This window comes from Thalassophryne amazonica, chromosome 10 (assembly GCF_902500255.1).
Source record: "Thalassophryne amazonica chromosome 10, fThaAma1.1, whole genome shotgun sequence".
Classification (NCBI taxonomy): domain Eukaryota; kingdom Metazoa; phylum Chordata; class Actinopteri; order Batrachoidiformes; family Batrachoididae; genus Thalassophryne; species Thalassophryne amazonica.
Window position 1 is genome coordinate 73,281,324 of NC_047112.1, and position 19,147 is coordinate 73,300,470.

Here is a 19,147-nt window from a genome sequence, read left to right on the forward strand (position 1 = left end):
TTTCTCATAAATTTATGAGGTCAGAGTTCAGGTCTGCTGAAAACTAATTCTCAGACCAGCTGTTGTAAGCCTAAAAGTCTGACTTGTAGTAGGGTAATTTCCAAATGTACAGTAGTGTTCAGAATAATAGTGCTATGTGACTAAAATGATTAATCCAGGTTTTGAGTATATTTCTTATTGTTACATGGGAAACAAGGTACCAGTAGATTCTCACCAATCCAACAAGACCAAGCATTCATGATATGCACACTCTTAATGCTATGAAATTGGGCTATTAGTAAAAAAAAATGTAGAAAAGGGGGTGTTCACAATAATAGTAACATCTGCTGTTGACGCTACAAACTAAAAACTATTATGTTCAAACTGCTTTTTTAGCAATCCTGTGAATCACTAAACTTGTGTGTTGGGGGGTTTGGCTGGACATTTTGGTGGTGTTTTCTTTTCTTTGCTCTCCAGGTGGTATGCAAACTGGTTTTTTGTCTGTGGAGAAGGTGCTGGCAGAAGAGTCCTTCACCCTCATCAGCATCATTGGCTGCACTTGTGGAGGATGTTCACGTGCAGGCCTAATGACTTGCAGCACCTGTGGATGATGCTCACGTGCAAACTTAGACTTTCAGCTGAAGCAGATAATGAGATGGCGTTCTGCATTTAAGCCATGAGTGATTCGAGCAGAATTGTCGGGAACTCGACCTTGTGATGTTCGTTTGTGAGACGCTGAGGACCGCGCCTGGGTTTGACACATCGTGCCTGTGAAGGAGGACGGGTGAGGGACACATGCTGTCAGCACACATCAGAGAGTCAGTTTGTTGTATCCACCTGGGGGGTGTTCGGCGGTGAGTCTGGGTCCAGAAGCGCCAAGCTTTGATCCATTTCGGCGCTGGAGAGCGCGCCGTCCTTCACCTCGCCAGACAAACGCACATTTATGTTGTACACCAATTATTGCATGGGAGAAAAATAAAATTTTGTTTTTGGAACCGCTTTCTGGTTATTTAGCGCTGGGTTCAGTCAGATGCTGGTCGCGCTCCTCAACTCGCGTCTGCACATAACAAAACTAGTATTTAGTTGTATAACCACAGTTTTTCATGATTTCGTCACATCTGTGAGGCATTAATTTTATTGGTTTGGAACCAGGATTTTGCTTGGTTACTAGTGTGCTTGGGGTCATTGTCTTGTTGAAACACCCATTTCAAGGGCATGTCCTCTTCAGCATAAGGCAACATGACCTCTTCAAGTATTTTGACATATCCAAACTGATCCATGATACCTGGTATGCGATATATAGGCCCAACACCATAGTAAGAGAAACATGCCCATATCATAATGCTTGCACCACCATGCTTCACTGTCTTCACTGTGAACTGTGGCTTGAATTCAGAGTTTGGGGGTCGTCTCACAAACTGTCTGCGGCCCTTGGACCCAAAAAGAACAATTTTACTCTCATCAGTTCACAAAATATTCCTCCATTTCTCTTTAGGCCAGTTGTGTTCTTTGGCAAATTGTAACCTCTTCTGCATGTCTTTTATTTAACAGAGGGACTTTGCGGGGGATTCTTGCAAATAAATTAGCTTCACACAGGCGTCTTCTAACTGCCACAGCACTTACAGGTAACTCCAGACTGTCTTTGATCATCCTGGAGGTGATCAGTGGGTGAGCCTTTGCCATTCTGGTTATTCTTCTATCCATTTTGATGGTTGTTTTCCATTTTCTTCCGCATCTCTGTTTTTTTTGTTCATTTTAAAGCATTGGAGATCATTGTAGATGAACAGCCTATAATTTTTTGCACCTGTGTATAAGTTTTCCCCTCTCCAACTTTTTAATCAAACTACACTGTCCAATGTCTTGAACGTCCCATTTTCCTCAGGCTTTCAAAGAGAAAAGCATGTTCAACAGGTGCTGGCTTCGTCCTTAAATAGGGGACACCTGATTCACACCTGTTTGTTCCACAGAATTGATGAACTCACTGACTGAATGCCACACTACTATTACTGTGAACACCCCCTTTTCTGCTTTTTTTTTTTTTTTTACTAATAGCCCAGTTTCATAGCCTTAAGAGTGTGCATATCATGAATGTTTGGTCTTGTTGGATTTGTGAGAATCTACTGAATCTGCTGGTACCTTGTTTCCCATGTAACAATAAGAAATATACTCAAAACCCGGATTAATCTTTTTAGTCACATAGCACTACTATTATTCTGAACACTACTGTATTTATGCTAATTGTGGGACTTTGATGCCATTTAACACAAAACCCATACCTTAACTGTGAAAGACTAATTAAAAATCACTTAGCACAATATGACCCATTTAACTTAATAAACCAGTTCCACAGTACCAGTTACAGTCTTAGTGGAATCCCACTGCAGCTCAACATTACTTACAGGAGACATCTGCTCAGGATCCCCTTCTTTCTTCCAGCCAGCTGTCGAGGTCAGACATCTCTCAGGATCTCACACACTAACACATATCACATTTTAGACTTCTGTCACATGGCTATCAAACCATACTGGCCTGTGTGAGACATGGACTGATCATGGGTGGATGACATGGATCAGGCCTGCCCATGGGCAAATTGGGGTCTGAAGTGCAATCCCCCACCCATAAAGGCGATGAGGCCCATTGGCGCTCGTCCTTATCTCCAGATTTCATAGCATCAATGAGGTGAGAGTCTATGACATCCCCTGGACAGGACACCATTTCGATGCAGGTTGCTTCCTCGGCCATGGCAGGTAGTAATGTACACCTGGATGGACTGAGACAGTGTTACATACACTCAGCCACCAGTAAGTCCTGATTTGTAGGCCTGCTGACACTACCTATCTGTCCTTGGAAAAGACACTTCATCTACATTGTCTCAGTCCACTGAGCTGTGAATGGGTATTGGTCTTGGCTGGGAATGGAACCTGCATTGGACTGGCATCCCATCCAGGGGGACTCGTAGGCTATCATCCATTTAACTTCAGGAAATCCGAAGATAAGCACCTGCACCAACGGGCAGCGGGCTCCCCACCCCCATTCCTATATACACAGCGACAACTCAACCCTTCAAGAAAGTCTGTGTTTGACAAAATGGTATTCCAAATATTTTTCGCCCACCAAAGATGCAATAAAATCATTGGCGTTTATTTATACTCAACAAAAATATAAATGCAACACTTTTGGTTTTGCTCCCATTTTGTATGAGATGAACTCAAAGATCTAAAACTTTGTCGACATACACAATATCACCATTTCCCTCAAATATTGTTCACAAACCAGTCTAAATCTGTGATAGTGAGCACTTCTCCTTTGCTGAGATAATCCATCCCACCTCACAGGTGTGCCATACCAAGATGCTAATTAGACACCATGATTAGTGCACGTGTGCCTTCGACTGTCCACAATAAAAGGCCACTCTGAAAGGTGCAGTTTTATCACACAGCACAATGCCACAGATGTCACAAGATTTGAGGGAGCGTGCAATTGGCATGCTGACAGCAGGTATGGCACACCTGTAAGGTGGGATGGATTATCTCAGCAAAGGAGAAGTGCTCACTATCACAGATTTAGACTGGTTTGTGAACAATATTTGAGGGAAATGGTGATATTGTGTATGTGGAAAAAGTTTTAGATCTTTGAGTTCATCTCATACAAAATGGGAGCAAAACCAAAAGTGTTGCATTTATATTTTTGTTGAGTGTATTTATCTGTCTTTTAGCAAGATTATGTCAAAACTACTGCACAGATTTTGATGAAATGTTCACACAGATAGATATTAGGCCAAGGAAGACTCCATTAAATTTTGGTGGTGATCTGGATCCGGATTCAGATTCTGGATCAGGTTTCACTTTATATAGGCTTTGAAGGATTACAGGATTATGTCAAAACTACTTCACAGATTCTCACCAAATTTGCACCACAGATAGATACTAGGGCATGGAAGACTCCACTGATTTTTGGAGATGATCCAGATTGGTGGACATCAGAAATCTCTAATTGCTCATGTTATTATTAACCCCTTAACGCCTATCGTCGCATATATGCTACAATATTTGACTCAAATATGCAACATACCAAATTGACCAGTATGCCTGTTGTCGCAAATTTGCAACATACCATTATTATTATTATAACATTATAACAAAGTCATTACCAAAATACCAAAATTACTATTTATTTTTTGTGCAAAAGTGAAATTAATAATCTCAACATTATTTACCATCTACTTAAAGGCAAAAACACACAAAACATTTTTTTATATACAGCTATATAAATTCAGGCGTTAAGGGGTTAACAACAACTAAAACAATGGCTTAGGTTAAAATAAAATAAATATGAAGTCAGATCGCTGTGAAATCATTGCTGTAAAGTCAGATCGCTGTAAAGTCAGATCGCCGTAAAGTTAATTCGCCGTGAAGTTAATTCGCTGTGAAGTCAGATCGCTGTGAAATCATCGCTGTAAAGTCAGATCGTTGTGAAGTCAGATCGCCGTAAAGTTAATTCGCTGTGAAGTCAGATCGCTGTGAAATCATCGCTGTAAAGTCAGATCGTTGTGAAGTCAGATCGCCGTAAAGTTAATTCGCTGTGAAGTCAGATCGCTGTGAAATCATCGCTGTAAAGTTAGATCATTGTGAAGTCAGATCGCTGTGAAGTCAGATCGCTGTGAAGTCAGATCGCTGTGAAGTCAGATCGCTGTAAAGTCAGATCGCTGTAAAGTTAATTCGCTGTGAAGTCAGATCGCCGTAAAGTCAGATCGCTGTAAAGTTAATTCGCTGTGAAGTCAGATCGCTGTGAAGTCAGATCGTTGTGAAGTCAGATCGCTGTAAAGTCAGATCGCCGTGAAGTTAATTCGCTGTGAAGTCAGATCGCTGTGAAATCATCGCTGTAAAGTTAGATCATTGTGAAGTCAGATCGCTGTGAAGTCAGATCGCTGTGAAGTTAATTCGCTGTGAAGTCAGATCGCCGTAAAGTCAGATCGCCGTGAAGTTAATTCGCTGTGAAGTTAATTCGCTGTGAAGTCAGATCGCTGTGAAATCATCGCTGTAAAGTTAGATCATTGTGAAGTCAGATCGCTGTAAAGTCAGATCGCTGTAAAGTTAATTCGCTGTGAAGTCAGATCGCTGTGAAGTCAGATCGCCGTGAAGTCAGATCGCCGTAAAGTTAGATCATTGTGAAGTCAGATCGCTGTGAAGTCAGATCGTTGTGAAGTCAGATCACTGTGAACTCAGATTGTTACTATCCACATGTACAATGTGATTAAAAGCAACTCCTTCTCAGCGCAAACATATAAACAATGATACAGAAAGAGAGGATAAGGTGCACAGTCTGAGGTGTATATACAACTGCAAAAAAATAAATACTATGTATTTGCCAGAAGTCTGAATATGTCTTTATATACAGTGTGATATATCGCATGTTATTAATTAGATGTTGCACAGTAGTATTGATCATACACTGTAAAATCTAACGTGTCATTTCAACTTAAAAATACGAGTGAAAGGGTTGCCTTAAAATTTCAAGTTAAGTGAAAATAAGTTGTTATCTAGGTTAGATATTCCTTGTTGGGTAAACACCCGCGTTAGTTTGGGTTGATTTATCTTTCATAATTGATTTAACTCATTCAGGTGTAGTTGTTTGAATCTGAAATGGTCAGTTTTATAAACCTTTTGTTTCAGTTAAGTTGACTTGGAGTTGTCAGTTGATTTAACTATTTAGGGTAGTTGTCTGAACTAGTAAATCTGTTTCATTTTAATTAAAACTGTAAGTTTTGTAAACCTTTTGTGTCAGTTAACTTGACTTGGATTTATTAATTGATTGACCTGCTTGGTTGTGATTTGAATTTGCACAAACACACACACACACACACTTAAATGAAATTGATTAATTTCACCGAGTGAAAGTTTTACCTCTGAAGAAACATGCGGTCGACGATACCCTCCAACTTGCGTCCAAAATGGAGGAAGGGAGGTAAGGAGCACATGTTCACCCGCCCGCAGCTGCATTCCCACAATGCATTTCAAGAAAAGCATGATGATGCAGGTGTTTTTATCCCCAAAGTCAAGTTGACTTACATTTCTAATTCAGTTGGGCCTGGATTTTCAAATTAGCATTTATTTTGTAGCTGAGATGTTTTTAATTAATAATTTCATGTTATTCTAACAAATCAAATCAGTTTTATTTATATAGCGCCAAATCACAACAGTTGCCCCAAGGCGCTTTATATTGTAAGGCAAAGCCATACAATAACAAGCTCAGTAATCATGTGTCTTAATGACATAGAATAATATGTTAAGATAACAAACAGACAAAATCACAATTTACAGTGTATGCAATGAATAATTGATATTGGACAGAGATAGTTGGGGATAGATAGATAGTTTGTTTTGTAATTTATGTCTGTAGCATGGCCCAAGCAGAGGGTCCCTTCTTTGAGTCTGGTATGCCTCTGAGGAAGAAACCTCAGAGGGAGTTTTTCCTTACCACTGTTGTTCTAGAATCTAGGGGTTGGTAAGATTAGACCTTACTTGTGTAAAGCGCCTTGAGGTAACCTTGTTGTGATTTGGTGCTATATAATTGAAAATAAATTGACATTGAAATTGAAATAGATACAGTAATGTATTTCACAGTAGGTAGGTCCATTGCAATTTCCATAATATATTACTGCAGACTCACCTGTTGAGTTTTGGGTGACATATTTCACATGAAAAATCTACAACAGAAGTGTTTCTGTGAATTTTGGTTGAAGACTTGGAAAGAGATCAATATTAATATGATTTTTTTTTTTTTCCAAATGTGGAAAAACAGTAGACAGATGGACTTCTGAATTAGACCCTAGGTTGTCTTTGAGGACAATTTTGTTATGATTCAGTGGATGTGCTGAAAAAAATACCTCTCCGGGATGAATGGCTGATTTCTGGTGAATTTTTCAAATTTTAGTATGATTTTCACATTTTGACAAATACAGAGTGATGGTCTGCACAATTGACCATAGGCTGAAGCAACTCAAAGTGTGGTGATGTTTCAGAAAAAGCACTGAAAATGTTTCAGCTTTGGATGATGGGTCAGATTCTTTTTCTGATTTTTTTTTTTTATTTTTTATTTTTTCAGTTTTGAGTGGGTGGCTGATCTTTGCTTAATAACCTCTAAAGATAGTGAAGATTGCTGTGGACTTACCAAATGTGTGATCTCTGTGAAAGTTGAAACAGTTCATCCAGAGCACAAGGGCTAACATTTTGACTGATATTTGCAGTGGGCATTCCTTTGTAACCGTGGCAGATTTTGACTTATCAAGCCCATTTTAATAATGAATCCCTTGAAGATACATATGTGCGGTTTGGTGCAGATTGCAGTCATGCTTTAGTTACAGTTGTGGTCATACATTTACAAACCCTGGCAGAATTTTTGATTTCTTGGCCATTTTTCAGTGAATATGAATGATAATACAAAAACCTTTTATCCCCACTCATGGTTAGTGATTGGGTGAAGCCATTTATTGTCAAACAACTATGTTTACTCTTTTAAAACCATAATGACAACAGAAACTAGTCAATGACCCTGATCAAAAGTTTATAGTATCAAATCTCATTGAATCTAGTGTGTGTATTGGTGTATGCAAGGGTATTTGTATATAGAAGTAAAGTATTTATGTAAATATATGTTTATGTATAATGCAAGGTGTGTGTTTATATAGGTATGTATGATCTCAAATCTTTTTATTTATTCTTGTCTGCACAGCTGAAAATAATACATGTGAAAGGGGGTAGAAAATATAAGTTTTACTTCATCCTACTCCCTTTGAGTAATGTACGGACTCTAAAAGATGAATGTGCGCAATAGATAAATGTTTTTAACTTGCTCAAATAAAATAATAATAATAATAATAACATACCCCAGTTGTTAATACAGTGTATTGCACCCTTTAACGTCAATGACATCTTGGAGTCTTTTGTGGTAGTTGTGGATGAAGCTCTTTATTTACTCTGGTGGTAAAGCTGCCCATTCCTCTTGGCAAAAAGCCTCCAGTTCCTATAAATTCCTGGGCTGTCTTGCATGAACTGCACATCTGAGATCTCCCCAGAGTGGCTCAATGATACTGAGGTCAGGAGACTGACTCCACTCCAGAACCTTCATTTTATTCTGCTGTAGCCAATGACAGGTTGACTTGGCCTTGTGTTTTGGATCGTTGTCATGTTGGAATATTCCAAGTATGTCCCATGTGCAACTTCTGGATGCATGCGCACACACAATGTATCAGCTTTTTTATTTGGGATTTTTAACTGGTATTGATTCTTTTGTTATTAGTTTACTTTGTTTAGTGCTTTGATTCCTGAGAAAGTCTTAAAAAAGGTCAGAAAACATACTCTGCAAGGGCTTAGACCCATTGTAATCCTTTCACTTACTATAGGAGAGAGAAAACTGACCCACCTTTCGTCAAAAAAGTGACAGCTGCCAATCAAAACCGACTACGTCACTAAGCCCCGCCCCCTCTATGACGTCATAGCCAATCAGAATCGATGACGTCACTATGTCCCGCCCCTAAGCCCCTCCCCTAGTCCCGCCTCCAAGCCCCGCCCCTTATGACATCACAGCCAATCATAATCGATGACGTCACTATGCCCCGCCCCTAAGCCCCGCCCCTGATCCCGCCTCCGAGCCCCCGCCCCTTATGACGTCACATTCAATCAGAGTCGATGACGTCAGTATGTCCCGCCCCTAAGACCCGCCCCCGGCTCCTCCCCTAGTTCCGCCCCTGGCTCCTCCCCTAGCCCCACCCCCAAGCTCCTCCCCTAACCCCGGCCAAGCACCGCCTCCAAGCCATACCTCCCCTCCCACCCAGGGTCTAATATTTTAATGTCATTTTATTTCATGAATTAAAGAATGATTAAAAATACCTAGATCTTTTTAATGTATTAAAGAATTAACTAATTCTGAAATAATTAAACATAAATCACTGTCTATTATTTAATGACCCTTTAATATCTTTAATTCTTAAATTATTACGTTTCCTTTTCTGTTTTTTAATTCGTAAATTAAAGAAGGGGAACAAATACCCGTCTCTCTCGGCTGTAAGTCTTTACAGCAAGACGGTCAAATACCCACGCATAGAGCCGCTCGCGGAAACATGACCCCACGGCTGTAAAACCTGTTGCAGACGCTGTGTGTGTGTGCGTGTGTGTGTGTGTGTGTGTGTGTGTGTGTGTGTGTGTGTGTGTGTGTGTGGCGGGACACCCGCTGAGCGGAGATGCTGCCCCGAGGTGATGAACCCGAAGAACAATAAACAATGCTCCTTATCACTCACGCCAGATGATGTTTTCTTTTAAGATATTAGCCGATCGATCATGGGGCGCGGGACACCCGCTGAGCGGAGATGCTGCCCCGAGCCCGAACAATAAACAATGCTCCTTATCACTTATGCCAAACGGTGTTTTTAGAGCAAAAGGTAAGGAATTACGCCCCGCGGACGAAGAAGGGTTTAAAAATCCCCTTTCGACGATAGAGTGACATACAGCATTCACCATGGCGAGACGAACTCCGATCCTCCGCTACATCTGCGAGACCCCGGTTAACATCACCATGACAACAGAAGGCTCGCTTGCCCCAAAAAAAGCGAGAATGTACGTCAGCCGTCTGAGCCAGCCGATACCGGAGGAAGATCTGACGTACAGCCTGGAGGGGCACGAACGTTTAACTTACACGTTCGACCCGTATTATGCCCAAGTAAGTTTCTTCACTCTGGCCGAGGGTGAGACTGCCACTCGAGGAACCCCACGGGTGGCGCTTACTTCCGCCGATTGGGGTGTCTTCTCCGCGGCGGCGGGCTCGATGATTCGCGACACGGTCAACCCTGAACCTCCAGGAGATCGGACGCCGGAAAAGAAGAAAACACGCTTCCAACTCACCTGGCTCAGCGCCCAGGGGCCTCGCTATAGGGTGATATTCCAGCGTGGACCTCCTGACACTGTCTCTGAGGGTGAAATTAAGTTGGAGCGGGTTAGTGCCAGCGGCCACGTCAGAAGCGTCACAGCTGCGGCTGAGAGCTGGCATGAGATGTTCAACACCTGCAACGACAGGATTACGGGCCTCTTTACAAGGTGCCTGGCCTGGAGGGACGTTATCGAAGTCCGAAAAAACTTGGCCCCTCTTTTTACTTAAAAAAAATAAATAAAAAAATAAATAAAAAATAAAATAAAAAAAAATAAAAAAATAAAAAAAACTCTGACGTAGCTCCTCCCCGCATGCACGGGGATTTCTATAAAAACCAGGGGACCACATCTCATTCAAGCATCGGACGACGAACCAGCATGAGCTCCTCAACCTCTCCCATTGCAGCGGCCGACGACATCGCTTGTGACTGCGCGCTCGACTGTGGAAGAGACCGGCCCTCCCTGAGCCAGGCTTCACGGACCCGCGGTGGGTACGAGAGCCCGTGGGGAGTTCAGCTCGAGGCGGTCTGGGGCGAGATCCATCCTTCTCACGCGCTTTCCAGCCCGGGAGGCGTGGGGTCTCTTCCCGCTGTCACGGAGGCCGCGAGTCCGCGGGAGGTACAAGACCTCGAGCCGGCTGAGAAATACGCCACATCTTTCGCATCTGACCGGCCTGACGGGTTCCTGTCAGAGGAATTCCTGAAAACGGTGAAAGTCGGCGTGGCACACTTACTTTTGGCTGTGATCAAAAGTTACAGACAAAAACTCTGTTACGGGTGTGAGATCGATCACCCCAGCCAGCGCCAGCACGAGTGCCTGGACCCGTTAAATGAATATTTCTTTACCGGTCATTTTGAGAGATTAATGGTGAGACTCTGGAGACCGACCTTCATCCCGGCTGTGGTAAAGCTCCTAGCCCAGCGCTTCCTCAACCCATCGGCTGCGAGGGTTCAGGGGGTGGTAGAAAACATCCTCACTGAGCTGAAATACACTGATACTTTTGAAGCAAAGATCAACGAACTGTACACATGTTTCGGTGAAGACGCAGATCTCGACCTGGAGGGGATGGTAGCCGTCTATAACCCAGACGACTGAAGAAAAACCTGCTTTTTTTTTTTTTTTTTTTTAAATATCATTATATTGTTTTACAGTCATGGGTAATTGTGTGATGATTCTCTTTCAAAGCTTGCGGGAAGTTTATATTATACGTGGACTCTCGTATAAGCTGGAGCGGGTAGTCATTCGCAGGCTGGAGATCCCAGACGCCCCGCCTTTATGCGCTATGGAGAGGGTTTTCGACGTTATCAGACGTCGCCCCGGGCCCGGAGTCTGGACAGATCATATCTACAGCGCGGCTCTCCATTCATCTGAAAAATCTCTGTACAACGTATTACTGAAAATCTCTGTTTTGACCACTGACGATTTTACACGGTGTAATACGATGCATCTGCTTACATTATACACTCTGTTTGTGGATGTGATAGCGTGCCGGGTGAAACAGATGGGGGTGTCCAGAGGGGAGATTGTTCCTACACTTTTACAGCTGAATACTGAAATAAACCGTAAATGCGGGGGAGATGTATTACTGAGAGTTTTCCAGTTTTGTACGTGAACGTATGCTTTTTTCCTTCACGTATGCTGTGTTTAATAAACATGAACAATTGCTTTTTTCTCTGTGTGTGACTTTAATGAATGTAATAAAGCACATATTCTAAACCTTATACGGCCTGTGTTCTTTCCTATAATATTGTTGAAAAAGGGTGAAATGTTTTTCATATTGCAAGACAGAGTCATACAAACGAGGTTTTGGTGGAAAAAAGGTGCTCGTATGAATTAATGAGGGGTTTTAACACGGTCTCATTAAAAGCTCGAGGCTGCTCTGTGAGCGCTCTCCGCGGTGCTGAATCAGAGTTCAATTTAACGTTTCCAAGAGCTCCTATTTAAAACGTATACTTTTTTCCTTCACACATGTTGTGTTTAATAAACATGAACAATTGCTTTTTTCTCTGTGCGTGACTTTAATGAATGTAATAAAGCATATATTCTAAACCTTATACGGCCTGTGTTCTTTCCTATAATATTGTTGAAAAAGGGTGAAATGTTTTACAAATCAAATTTATATAGTGCCAAAACCACAACAAAACAGTTGCCTCAAGGCGCTTCATATTGCAAGACAGAGTCATACAAACGAGGTTTTGGTGGAAAAAAGGTGCTTGTATGAATTAATGAGGGGTTTTAACACGGTCTTATTAAAAGCTCGAGGCTGCTCTGTGAGCGCTCTCCGCGGTGCTGAATCAGAGTTCAATTTAAAACAAAAGACTAATATTTATGGTCGCTAAAACATATAAAAATGCAAAAGGACTATCCGGTTCATCATTCTGAAGAGATCCGTCTTAAAAGATGGGTGATGAGGGTTTAATGAAGGATGTATATTATAGTCCGGTAAATCCGGGGAGTTTTGGAGGGCCGGAGCGTTTACGCAGGGCTCTGCATGATCAACACAGCTCTAAAATTCGTATGAAGCATATCAGAGATTTCCTGTCGGGGGAAGATGCATACACATTACACAAACCTGCCAGGATGCATTTTCCAAGAAATAGAGTATTTGTCACAAACCCGCTTAACCAATTTCAGGCGGATTTATGCGACATGCAGGGGTTATCAGATTTTAACGACGGGTACAAGTACCTGCTGACCGTTATCGATATCTTCTCAAAAAAAGCGTATGCCAGACCTCTGAAGTCAAAGCAAGGGCGCGAAGTCTCACAGGCCTTTGCCTCACTCTTAAAGCAGAGCGGGGTGCCTCTGAAGATGCAGACTGATGCCGGGAAAGAGTTTTTTAACAAACCGTTCAAGGATTTAATGAAAAAACACCGGATTCTACATTTTGCCACCGCAAGTGATCTGAAAGCCTCGGTTGTCGAGAGGTTTAATCGCACGCTAAAGACGAGAATGTGGAGATATTTTACTGCTAAAAACACGAGAAGATACATCGACGTCCTACCGTCTTTACTCACGGCTTATAACGAGAGTTATCATAAAAGCATTAAGATGAGGCCGAATGAGGTTAATGATCGAAATGTCGATCAAGTGTTTCAAAATTTGTATGGGGCATCCACCCTACGCAGGAGGCCTGTGAAGTGTAAATATAAGGTCGGAGATATAGTCAGGGTCTCCAAGCTCAGGGGAGTTTTTGATAAAAAATATGAACAAAGTTTTACGGATGAAATGTTCACGGTGTCAGAATGTATACAACGTACGCCGCCCGTTTATAAATTGAAAGATTATGACGGTGAGATCATTGAAGGCTCATTCTATGAACCGGAATTGCAGAAGGTTAAAATAGCAAAAGACAGACCGTATCAGGTTCAAGAAATTATTCGTGAACGTTTTACCAAGGGAAAGAAATTTGTATTTGTCAGATGGAAAAATTGGCCCGAGAAATTTAACTCCTGGGTTCCCGCGGACCAGCTGATGGCCGTATAAATATGAGAACTTCCATCTTCAACCGACATATGAGAAATGGATCGGGATCTGAAACACGGATTTTATATGACTCTGCCTTCAAACGCCAGCCTAAAAGTATTCCCGGACAACACAATTTCATGCTACCAGGTGGACTTGGCTCGACACCTGGATCTAGAGGGTGACTGGGATGTGGCGCTGACGGAAATTTGTTATCCGCACACCTGGTTAAATATCCCGGAAAAGCCTTCCTGTACGTTCCAGGTGATGAAAATTACGGGCAAGAACAAACTCGCCGTTCACTCGCGATATTTTGACACGGGATATTATGATAACTTTGAGGTTATTGCAGGGCTGATAAACCCTCGTTTGAAGACTATAGATCCGAATCTGACTTTAAAATATGACGATATCCAGAAAAAGTTTCTGTGGGAAGGAGACGGTACCAGCCAGGTATATTTTGAAGCCCCGACGGCGTACATGCTGGGGATGCACCCTAATCAATGGCTGAGATGCGGACCCGGGGTCACGAGCTGTCCCCGCTACCCCGATATAAAAGCAGGGATGTATCACCTGTTCTGTTATACAGACGTTGTACAGCCTCAGGCGGTGGGTGACGCTTTTGCTCCTCTCCTCCGAGCGTTCGAAATTGGAGGTCGTTTCGGGGAAATAATTACAAAGAAATTCAACCCCGCTTATTACATCCCGGTCTCCAAAAGACATATTGAGACAATACGCATCGAAATCAAAAGCGATCAAGATCAAACGGTGGATTTCAGATACGGTAAAGTGGTTGTGACATTACATTTTAAACCGGCGGGATAAAAAAAAAATGGCTGAGGCAGCGCACAAAGCCGACATTTATAGATTTGTGCCTTACTATGAAAATCAAGTCGGGAATGGCCTTCACGGCTTCCACGGCGCTCCTGTTATGTACGGGCGCGGGCTCGGGAACATATTTTCGAAACTGTTCAAATTTGTGTCACCGCTGATTAAACAAGGATACACGATCGCCAAACCTCACCTGAAAAACGCAGCCCGAAGCATCGCTTCCGACGTAGTGAGCCGCGTTGTTGAGAGGGCCGGACGGAGTCAGGAGCCCGAGCAGCAGCGGGGGTCCGGGATCATGGTGCTCTCAAGAAGGCCCCGGAAACGCCCCCCGGGGAAACGGGTCAAAACAGTTAAAAAGCGAAAGACCCCCGGAAAAAGCAGAACAGTTCGAAGGAAGCATAAGAAGAGGAGGTTGTCCGGGGATATTTTCTCTTAAACAATGTCTCTTTTGCGAAATAATTCCCCCGAATGCACCATGAGCGAATTGGATTTATTCGCCGTCCCCGGGACCCAGCTGTCCATCGAGCAAAGCCAATACGTTGAAGTCAGCCCGTTATCAGCCCTGACGGACATGGGCCCTATCGAGTTTTTTATCCCCGGAGACGGTGAGAGGTATTTAGACCTCAATAATACGCTGCTTTATCTGCGAATGAAAATTACAAACGCAGACGGGACTGACCTGGCTAATGATGCCCGCGTGGGCGTCATAAATTATCCTCTCAATACGATTTTCTCACAAGTCGACGTGACTCTGGGTGACCGGCTGATTTCCCAGTCCAGCGCGACGCACCCGTACAGGGCAATGATTGAGACGCTGCTGAACTTTTCCCCCGCTTCATTGAAATCGCAGTTCACGGGCGGTTTGTTTTACAAGGACACCCCGGGTCAGCACAATTCGACCGCTGTGGATGACGCGGGCCCGAATAAAGGCCTCGTGAGCAGAGCGCGCTTTAGCGCCGAATCGCGTGAATTTCAAGTTCAGGGTCCGCTGCACGCGGACATATTTTTCTGCGAGAGGCTTCTTCTGAATAACATTGATCTAAGAGTTAAATTAATTCGAGCCAGCGATGCTTTCTGCCTGATGGGGCTGGCGGCCTCCACTTTCAAGCTGAAAATTCTGGGCGCGTCCCTATTCGTTAAGAAAGTCACCGTATCCCCTGCAGTGAGATTGGGCCACTCCGCGGCTCTCATGAAAGGGAACGCCGTGTACCCGTTATCACGAATCAACGTTAAGACTTACGTGATCCCCAGCCATTCCAGGATATGCAACCAGGAGAACCTGTTTTTAGGAACCATGCCCAAATATGTGGTTCTGGGTATGGTGAATCACAATGCATTCAGTGGGAGAAGAGATCTGTCCCCGTTTGAATTTGCACACTATGACCTGGAGTACCTCGCACTCAGTCAAAACGGGAGACAGCTGCCGGCTAAAGCTTTCCAGCCTGAATTTAACAACGAACTCTCTGTCAGGGAGTTTTACAATCTCTACACCGCGACCGGACGACACCTCAAAGACCAGCCTCTCTGTATAGACCGGGAGGATTTTGCGCGCGGCTACGCGCTGTACGTCTTCAATTTAAACCCGGAGGAGGACAGCGGCGCTCTGAGCCCCGTCTCCACAGGCACCCTGCGACTTGAAATGAGATTCAGAGTCGCGACTCCGCATACCACCACGCTGATAGTGTACGCGTGTTATGATTCTCTCCTGGAGATTAATTCCAAGCGACAGGTCCTTGTGGATTTTTACTGATGAACACCCTGGAATTGGACGCAGTTATGAGGGGCTTAATAGGAGACCTGTTTGCCGGTGTTTTTGCGTCTGACGAGTTATTCCGGATCAAGCCGGGCCCTCCCGTATATTTCATTGTAAACACCCACCCTAGACATTTACCGGGAGAACACTGGTTAGCGCTCACTGTTGAAAAAAATGGTCGAGCCACATTTTTTGACTCGTTCGGCCTCAGCCCTGACTTTGATTACTACCCTAAAAGCATCCTGCAATATCTGGAGAATCTCCCAGATGTTAAAAACATTCTGTATCACAACAAGCAGCTTCAGCACGAGTTATCCGACGTATGCGGACAACACTGCGTGTATTATCTGTATAACAGAGCCAGTGGGAAGTCGTACCGGGACGTGGTGTCTTTATACTCCGAAAATACTATCGCGAACGATGATTTGGTTTCTGATTTTGTGAAAAGATATCGTTATTGCCTTAAGAAAAGCTGCAATACCTCCTGTAACCAGCTAGCAGGGCCTCTGCATGAGTTTAAATATTGTCACGGCTTGTGTTAACCGGCGTTCCTATTTTTTTATGTTTTTACGTGTGAAAATGTAACCCCCGTCTTAGAACGCTCTCCCGATCATACCTTTAAAGTTTTATTGCGTTTGGAAAATTTAAACCCCCGTTTTTTAAACGTAGAAAGAAGCCTTGACCTTTGACCTTTGATTTTTGTATGTGTTTTTTTCGCCTGAAAACGGGGTGGATGTGTGAGAGCGGCCTTCCGATCATACCTTTAAAGTTTTAACGCGTTTGCATAATGTAAACCTCCGTTTTTAAACGTAGAAAGAAGCTTTGACCTTTGACCTTTGATTTTTTGTATGTGTTTTTTTTCGCCTGAAAACGGGGTGGATGTGTGAGAGCGGCCTTCCGATCATACCTTTAAAGTTTTATTACGTTTGGAAAATTTAAACCCCCGTTTTTAAACGTAGAAAGAAGCTTTGACCTTTGACCTTTGATTTTTTGTATGTGTTTTTTTTTGCCTGAAAACGGGGTGGATGTGTGAGAGCGGCCTTCCGATCATACCTTTAAAGTTTTAACGCGTTTGCATAATGTAAGCCTCCGTTTTTTAAACGTAGAAAGAAGCTTTGACCTTTGACCTTTGATTTTTTGTATGTGTTTTTTTTCGCCTGAAAACGGGGTGGATGTGTGAGAGCGGCCTTCCGAACATACCTTTAAAGTTTTAACGCGTTTGCATAATGTAAACCCCCGTTTTTAAACGTAGAAAGAAGCTTTGACCTTTGACCTTTGATTTTTTGTATGTGTTTTTTTTTCGCCTGAAAACGGGGTGGATGTGTGAGAGCGGCCTTCCGAACATACCTTTAAAGTTTTAACGCGTTTGCATAATGTAAACCCCCGTTTTTAAACGTAGAAAGAAGCTTTGACCTTTGACCTTTGATTTTTTTTATGTGTTTTTTTTCGCCTGAAAACGGGGTGGATGTGTGAGAGCGGCCTTCCGAACATACCTTTAAAGTTTTATCGCGTTTGCACGCTTTAAAACATTGTTATTAAGTACAGAAAGAAGTGTTAATCTTTGATCCTAAATTTTTTTTATGTTTTTTTTCGCCTGAAAACGGGGTGGATGTGTGAGAGCGGCCTTCCGATCATACCTTTAAAGTTTTATCGCGTTTGCATGATGTAAACCCCCGTTTTTAAACGTAGAAAGAAGCTTTGACCTTTGACCTTTGATTTTTTTTTATGTGTTTTTTGTGAAAAATGTTCCGAATGTGTAGAAAATGCACCCCCGATCATACCTTTAATGTTTTTGCATCGTTGTTATTAAGTAGAGAAGTGTTGAAAGTTGTTTTTTAAACCGTATACCGAATAAAAGTGATGAAGGCCGGAGATGAGTTTCAGTCTGTGTTTTATTAGTAACAATATACAAAAACGTGACTGACTGCGATGTATTTTAAAGAATCTTGATCATAATATCCAGTCAGTTTTTAATTCGATACCCTCCTTTTATGGTGAGAAACCTTCCCAGCGTTGGAAGTCTTTTTTTTTCTTAAGTTTCTTCCTGGCCGGCGAATCGGTTAAAAGAAGGGATTCATCCGGCGAGCTGCTCCGGCCTTTTTTAAGCTTCTGAAGCTGCTCGCGGGCTTGCGGGTTTGATACGCACGCCACCGGGATGTTCCGCTCCTGTAAAATATTGAGGAACTTCACCCAGCCTGTAGGAGGGCTCGATTTCTTGAACGAGGATCCGAGATGTTTCATAAGATCTATGGCGTGAGACCCCCTCACGACTTTCCCCTTGTAAATAAATTCCCCCGACGGACTCCAGCGCGTATCACCCTTCGATAATTTCCTCATAATATATTCAGCGTTTCTACGCTCTCTGGAGGGGATATTCTTCAGGACCTCTGTGACAGTCTCATCCTCCTCCTCCTCCTCCTCCACCCCCTCCTCCTCAGGTTGCTTAGCGACGCGAGTCTCTTGCGGGGGTGAAACGCGTGATTCGAGTTCCCCCTGCTTGATCAGGGTTAAATAGCGCTGCAGCAGAGCCTCATACTTTTTAATTTTTTCATAAGGAGAGTGAGTACGTTCTTCCAGTATACCTCGCATTCGCGAGTCTAAATCATTTTCCGCCGTTTGTCTGATGTTATTTCCGCTCGGCGGAACGGAATGACTGAGTTGAAGCATCTGCTGTGGAGTGAGTAAAAACATCTTTTGCGCCGCTTTGAACGCCATTATCCTCTGGGTACTATTAGACTCGTTATAACGGGCAGGGCCGCGGCGAGCAGAGGCAGGAGAAAGCCGCCCGTCTGAATCAGCGCTCCCCGCTTCTTTTTATAACTGGTTTTTCTGTCGGCCAGAAGACGTAAAACTCTTTTTCGTTTTTTCAAGGCCCGGAATTGAGAGTCGCTCAAGGCGATATTCCCCTTTAATATATTCAAAGCGATCTCGGATAAAGTTTTCAGAAGCTCCGCCCTGCAGGTCTTCAGGCTGTGGTGACGCTCCCTCGCCCCGGCTCTGATTAGCGCTTTAAGAGCGGGGGCGTTCCTTTTTAAAAGAGAGCTCATATCCGTTTATCTTTCTGTAAATAAACTGTGGGCCACTCGTGCGGGAGTAATCCCGATCTCAGTCTGAACTGATCTGGACACTCCTGCGTGCAATCCAGTAATAAATACCCGTAAGGTACGCTCGTAGCATCATCAAGTGCCTCCAAAAAAAA